The sequence below is a fragment of the Ictidomys tridecemlineatus genome, chromosome 8, assembly GCF_052094955.1.
Source record: "Ictidomys tridecemlineatus isolate mIctTri1 chromosome 8, mIctTri1.hap1, whole genome shotgun sequence".
Lineage (NCBI taxonomy): Eukaryota > Metazoa > Chordata > Mammalia > Rodentia > Sciuridae > Ictidomys > Ictidomys tridecemlineatus.
In genome coordinates, this window is record NC_135484.1 from 124,481,140 (window position 1) to 124,489,024 (window position 7,885).

Consider the following 7,885-nt stretch of genomic DNA (forward strand, 5'->3'; position numbering starts at 1 on the left):
GTCTCTAAAGACATATAAACGGGGCTGGGGATGTGGCTCAAGTGGTAGCGCGCTCGCCTGGCATGCGTGCGGCCCAGGTTCAATCCTCAGCACCACATACCAACAAAGATGTTGTGTCTGCCGAGAACTAAAAAATAAATATTAAAAATTCTCTCTCTCTCTCTCTCTCTCTCCTCTCTCACTCTCTCTTTAAAAAAAAAAAAGGACATATAAACGGCCAATAATAATACGAAAGGATTTTCAACATAAAGGAATACAAATTAAAATCACAATGAAATACTTCTCTACACCTACTAAACTGATCAAAAAATTTTTTAAATGGGAAAATATCAAGTATTGGTAAGAATCTGGAGAAATTAGAGCCCTTGTTCATTGTTGGTAGGAGCATAAAATTGGTGCAGCCACTTTTCTACTCCTTAATCACTTTGCTAATTCCAATAGCTTTGGCAATTCTTTAAAAAGTTAATCATAGAACTTCCATGTAATCCAGCAATTGCCCCATAGGTCTATGTCCAAAAGACTCAAAAGCAGGAATTGAACACCAATGTTCATAGCAGTTTTATTCACAATAAGTAAAAAGTGTAAAGAACCCAAGTGTCCATCAACAAATGAATAAACAAACTCATTCATATGTATACATGAAATGGAAGGCTATTCAGACATACAAAGAATGGAATTTTAACACATGCTTCAACATGATAGACCTTACACCAAAGCCCATTTGAGCTAAAATAATGTCTCCTTGAAGAAATTATGCTCAGGGAAATAAGCCAGATGCAAAAGAACAAATATTGTAAAATTCCACTCACATGCATTCCCCAGAATAGGTATATTCACAGTCACAGGAAATAAAATAGAGATTGCCAGGCACTGGAAGCAGGAGAAAAAAGAGTTGTCATAAACAAAGTTATTGTTAGAGAAGATGAAACTATTTGGTGTACATATATATTGGTGATGGTTATGCAACATTGTGAATGTTAATGCCACTGAATTGTATGTATACTTACTCTTGGTTAATGATATACTTAATGATAATCCAGTATATTTTAACATTTAAAATGTAAAAAACAAAATGTATATGTATTTGGTCACTGTGTCACAACTTACTCCAAATCAAGAAATAAATAGAATTACTGAAACAAAATATGTTGGGTTCTTTTTTTTTTTTTTTTTTTTTTTAATTGTTGGTCGTTCAAAACATTACACAGTTCTTAATACATTATGTTGGGTTCTGTGTATGTTAGTACAAGCTCTAGCAAGCCCAAAGCACTCCGTAGTAATTTTTAAAGGAGCAAGGTTTTAGAATAAAGGTCAATAGTTAGAATTGAGGTTAATGCTGACTATGGTAGTCATTATTGTTTACAATTAATTTCTGGCTTTCCACTGTTCCTTTTGTGTGACCACGTGAGTTACTTTGGCCAACGAAATGTGAGCAAACCCTAGTGTATGTTGCTTCTGGACTGAAGCTTTAAGAGTCAGTCTCTCTCTCTCTCTCTCTCTCTCTCTCTCTCTCTCTCTCTATATATATATATATATATATATATATATATATATATATATCATTGTCTCTTTCTTTGACATTACAGTCAATAAGATTCCAAATAATTAGCTGTTCTGTCATCCTAGATCCCAGTTTAACTACAAACTACAAAGTTGCAGCTGATCATGAATAAAGTATGAGTGAGAAATATACCTTCAGTCTTTCAGCTACTGATATTGGGGTGTTTCTACTGCAATAGGACCTAATTTATCCTGACCCTGAAATTACAGAAATCATAAAATCTACTTTTTTCTTCTTTCTTTTTCTTTTTTCTTTTTTTATCTTTTTAGTTAACATGAAAATAGAATCGATTTTGATATAATTATAAAAGCATGGAATATATCTTGTTCTAATTCAGTCCCCAGTATCTCTACTTCCTTTCCTTTCCCCCACTCCCTTCTCCCTTCCCTCTATTGATCATTCTGTCATTTATCCATAGTTATTTTTTACATTAATTTCTTGTGGATGTACACAATGGTGAAATTCATTGTGATATATTCATATATGTTCATGGGAAAGTTATGTCAGATTCATTCCACTGTCTTGTCTTTTCCTATCCCCTATCCCTTCCCTTCATTTCCCTTTGTCTACTCCACTGAACTTCTATTCTTTATGCCCCACCCCAATTGTAGGTTAGCTTCTACGTATCTGAGAAAACATTCAACCTTTGGTTTTTTGGGATTGGTTTATTTCACTTAGCATGATAGTCTCCAGATCCATCCTTTATCAGCAAATGTCATAAAGTAATTCTTCTTAATGACTGAGTAATACTCCATTGTGGATCTATATCACATTTTCTTTATCCATTCATCTGTTGAAGGGTCTTTCTTTTACTTAAGAAAAGCTACTTTCTCATTGTTATAATCATTGTAGTGGCTCATTACAATGAAAAGATTAAAATTATCAGAAACAAAAGGTACATAGGGATGTGGGGATATAGCTCAGTTGATAGAGTACTTGCCTCGCATGCACTCTTCCTGAGTTTAATCCCTAGTACCACACACACACAAAAAAAAGGTACATAGGACAGAGTCCAGCACACCAGTTTACCACTTGTCCTCTCTGGATAGATTGATTGATTGATTGATTGATCTAGCATTTTATTATCCCAACAATGATGTATGACAACACATAAGGAGTATTGCCAACCAAGAAGTCCACCTGAATCTTTGATTTCCGGGGTGTTTTGTTGTTGTAGTTTCATTGTTGTTGGTTTGTTTATTGTTTCTATGACACTGGGAATTGAATCCAGGGGTGCTCTGCCAATTGACACAAATTTTGACCAGTGTCTAATCAAATGCATGGCTATCACACTCATTGGTAAAACTCTTAAATGGATTAGTCTTTGAGGAAGGTTTCAACTAAAAGATGATGCCTTGTAAATCCTTTCAATTCCATGAAATGCCTCAGGAAAAAGAGACTGGGAATGTAGCTCCTCCAGAGAAGCCTAATGGGCTCAGTCCCTGGAATTAAGCTTCACATTAGAGAAGGATTGAGAAAGCAAAGAAATATAGCAAATACTACATATCTAGTAAAGAACTGTTGGTATGGTTATTGTCACATGGAGATTACGGAAATAAAATAGATTTTTTAAAAAAATTTACAAGTTTTTGAGACATCAAAGGTCTACTAACCTAGATTTTTAAAACAATAGTTTTGAGACTTACATTGACAGATGCAAAAGCTTCTAAGTCCCCAAGCGAGAAATATTCCCCCAAAGAACTGTGAACTTGCTAAAGGTCAGGTGTACCAAGCTAGTCAAAGAGTAGAACCACGGCCTTGAAAAATAATGGACTAGGAAACCTCTCATAGAGATCAGAATTGGGACCTAACTGAGAAATATTCCCTATGCCCAGAGTAAGCCTAGAGGGATTTCAGATTGCGAAGCAATTGGTTCTTTATGGTACACTCTGGTCAGTTCTCCAGCTCTATATGTAGTAGTCAAGTTTTTTGTGCATTGACCCACATATTTCCCATCCCATGCCTCAGGATTCCCATTTTTTCTCAAACAAGGACCCAATTTTACCATAACAGACATGGTAATATTGAGAATTCAACTGTCTCTATAGTTCAACTTATCTTGTCATTAAGCCCTGGACCTGGCCCTCAGTTTTATCTACCTTCCTGCTGCAAGAGATAAGGCCATGGGTTCAATCCCCAGCCCCTACTAATAAAAAAATAAATATTTAGGTAACCTTAAAAAGAATAACTAACTATCTTGAGGAGCTGTGGAGCTGGGATGGTGCTGCAGATGTTGCCAAAATGTCCTCTGACTTTTAAACTTAATCTTTGACCACTGATTTATTACCTTTAGTCTTATTACACTCCGTAGTACAATAATTGCTTACATATTCAGCCCTACAATTGTATTTTAAAAAATAATTCTATTTAGTCTTTATTTTCACATGATTTTTTACATTGTATCCACTGATATATTTCCTTCCTCTGGTACTTTATCCCAGTTTACTGATGCTGGAAAATTTAACAATTGCGTTCCTAACTATGTGGTGGCTATCATTGTTTCACCTATCACCAGGAATGAGGACAGCCAGCAAGTAATTCATATACTCCCAAATCCCATGTTACAGGTCATTTTTTTTTCTTGGCACTGGGGATTGAGCCCAGGGGCATTTTACCACTGAGCTACAACAATACATCAATAGCCATTTTATTTTATCATTTTATTTTATTTTTTATTTATTTTATTTTAGGCAGGGTTTCACTAAGTTATTTAGGGCCTAAATTGCTGAGACTGGCCTTGAAGTTGCAATCCTCCTCTCTCACCCTCCTAAATTGCTGGAATTACAGGCATACACCACCACACACAGGTTGAGATCACCTTCTGAGACCTCACTTTCGGTAGCCTCTGTTTCAAATTGAGTTTCCCGAGTAGCAGACTCTAAAGACAGGGATTAATGTGGAGGAAGTTGTTAGGGAGTACTTTCAGGATGTACATCTGGAAAAATTGGAAATGGGCACAACAAAACTATCTTGGACTGGGAATGTAGCTAAGTGGCAGAGCATTTGCCTAGTATACCCTAATGCTTAATTTGAATTGTCAATTTGATTGAATTAAGAAATGCTAAAGATTAACAGGATTGTGAGTGTGTCAAGGAGGATGGATCTAGGACTGACTGGCATGTGGGATAGCCAACTAAAATAGAGACCCTCCCTAAGTGTGTACTGCACCATCCATTAGGATGATGGCTTGCATGTAATAAAAGTTTGAAGAACAGGGGCTGGGGTTGTGGCTCAGCAATCGAGGGCTCCCCTAGCACGTGCAAGGCGCTGGGTTCAATCTTCAGCACCACATAAAAATAAACAAATAAAAGGTATTGTGTCCAACTACAACTAAAAAAAAAAAGTTAAAAAAAGTGGGAAGAACAAGAAAGCAGCAGCAGATGCAAGCTAGATTGTTATTGAGCGGGTTCTTGATTGCTGCTGCAATCATCTGAGGATATCTGACTCTCGCTTCTTCACTCTTCCAAAGTGGACTCTGCCAGTGATTCTCCAGAGGCCTTTGGTCTCAGACTAGTATAGCATCATTGATCCATCTTGTTCTTGGGCTTCAGCCTCTTGGACTGTGCAGCTTACTGATTCTTCCATCTCTCCAGCCTGCAGATGGCCATGGTGGATTATCCAGCTTCTGGTTGCATAAGCCAACCTAACAAGTCTCCCTTTTATAATTATACTTCTTGTTGGTTCTGTTCCTCTAGAGAACCTGATTAATACACATATGAAGACCATGAGTTCAATCCCCAGCCCCTACTAATAAAAAAAAAATAGGTAACCTTAAAAAAAAAAAAAACTATCTTGAGGAACTGTGGAGCTGGGATGGTGCTTCAGAGTCATCCTACACTGAGGCAAAGTCTAGGCCTTTGGAACTCAATACTGACAAATCATGACATGTAGGCTGCCCTTGGGAAGGGAACATAACAGAGCCAGGCAGCACTCTTTAGCAGGGAAAAATCTTTGGAGGGAGAGTATAAACTCTTGGTCACCAAGCCTAAGCAGCTAGAGAAATAAATGCATAAATTTCATGGGGGAAAATTCTGAAAGAACCTCTCAACATAAAGTATAATGATCCAGCCTGTATATATTAATCACCTTGATGCTTGATCAATAGATCTACATACAAAATGGCCACTGTGGCAAAGCTGGAGGTTATGCATAGCTTAATAAAAATGGACTTTGCCCCCAAAACTTCCAATACTGGTGAGCTCTCAACCTCTAAATCAACTCTTGGCTCCTGATACAGGATAACTCATGAGAGGGCCCAGCTAATTACCAGATGATAGGTTGATTCTATTAGATCTCTTCCTTTATGGAAGGATATCACTTAGACCATACAGAGATAGATGCTTTGAAAGGACAGGATTGATGGTTTGCTAAAGACTCACCAGAACCAAAGACTGCTATATTCACATGACATATATAACACAGTGAAAGTATACAAAATAAAATCAGCAAAGGAAATAGGCATACAAGGTGAAGTCCAAAGGAAACAAAAAGTTTAGATTTTCAAGAGTCCTTTCCCAGTAAATTCACACAGAACATGCTTAATTCCTGAAGCAAAAATGTGTGACAATATATGTGAAGTGTTACCATTCAAGGAAACCTCATCTAAGCCTAGGAGGCTACATTTTTTATTTTCATTTATTTTTATTTTTATTCTCTCCAGAGAGAAAGCAGGTGTCCACACTAAAATACATGCATTGTTAGCCAGGCATGGTGGCACATGCCTGTAATCCCAGCTACTTAAAAGGCTGAGGCAGGAGGATCACAAATTTGAGGTCACCTGGGCAATTTAGCAAGACTCTGTCTCGAATTTTTTATTAATTAATTTTTAAAGTTTAGGGATATCCAGGCACAGTAGCACAAACCTGTAATCCCAGTGGTTTAGGAGGCTGACACAGGAGAATTGTGATTTCAAAGCCAGCCTCATCAACTTCAAGGCACTAAGCAACTCAGTGAGACCCTGTCTCTAACAAAACTACAAAATAGGGTTGGGGGTGTGGCTTAGTGGTTAAGCATCCCTGAGTTCAATCCCTGGTACCAAAAAAATAAATAAGTAAATAAATAAAAATGAAAGTTTAGGGATATAGCTCAGGGGTAGAACATTCATGGATTCAATCCCTAGTACCACCAAAAATAAATGAAGAAATAACAACAACAGCCAGAAAACATGCATTTGGAGTATAAACTGTCTAGAAAAAAATGTGTGGCTCAAAATCCCACACATGTGTTTTAATCATCCCTCTATTCATTCTGTGGGTAAGTAAAGGATGCTCATCTTAGGGTTTGGGGTGGCCAAACATATGATGCTCAAAACTAGAGAGATTAATTCATTAGCAATTTATTAGCCATATATACTCATAACCCAGGGAAATGACACTGCACACCAGTCAGGGACATTTTGGGGTTGCATTTGGTAACAGTAAATAACTAGTGGCTGTACAGGCAGACTTTATAGTATCAACATGGTAGGGTACTGCCAAGATACTCTCCTGAGGGAGTTTGTGATTTGCTTATTTAACTAATTTTTCAGGTTGTCAGGGAACTGAAGTCTACTACTCAGGGATAAAAAGGAACTGAGCCAGCCCCTTTTGATAAGGAAGGTTGTTTAGTTAGAGGACTTTATTGCAAGATCAGGATAAGGAGGGAAACTTGTGGTTAGGCCATTTGAGATCCTCCCAATTTTAGCAGATGTGGAGTTTAATATTAACAAATAATATTAAATTTGCAATAATTTTATAAAATTAAACACATAATTTTAGGCCTCATACTACAGCATACAAAATATTCTTTTAAATCAGGACATTCAAAGAGATCAATTCTCAGGAGCTGATCAAGAGCCAGTCATGAAAACAGACTCTTTTTGGTAATAAGAAGGGTTTAGGCAACACAGGTCTGCTCCAGGGTTGACACAGCACTGTAAACTTAAAGAATACTTTGTCTGTCACCATGGTATTCCATAAAGAGTTACATTTTAAAGTGACATATTTGGCAACCTAGGAAATGTGGAAATAGGTTTATGCCCATGGAATTCACGGATCTTAATGCAGGTCCCAGCACCCAGAAGAAGTTGGGTTCATAAAATATTGTAGTGGTCTACTGAACTCTCTTAATAATAACTGGATGATAACTTGTGCTATAGTTTTAATGTGAGTCCTGTCCCCACAAGGCCCATGTGTTATGAGTCTAATTCTGGTCTCATTAAACTAAAGTCAATATGTCAGCTGGGTTGTGTTCCTTCTGGAAGTTCAGAAATCTGTCCCATTGCCTTTTCTAGTATCTAGAGGCTACCTGTATTTCTTGGCTCATGGCCCGCTTCCTCCATCTTCA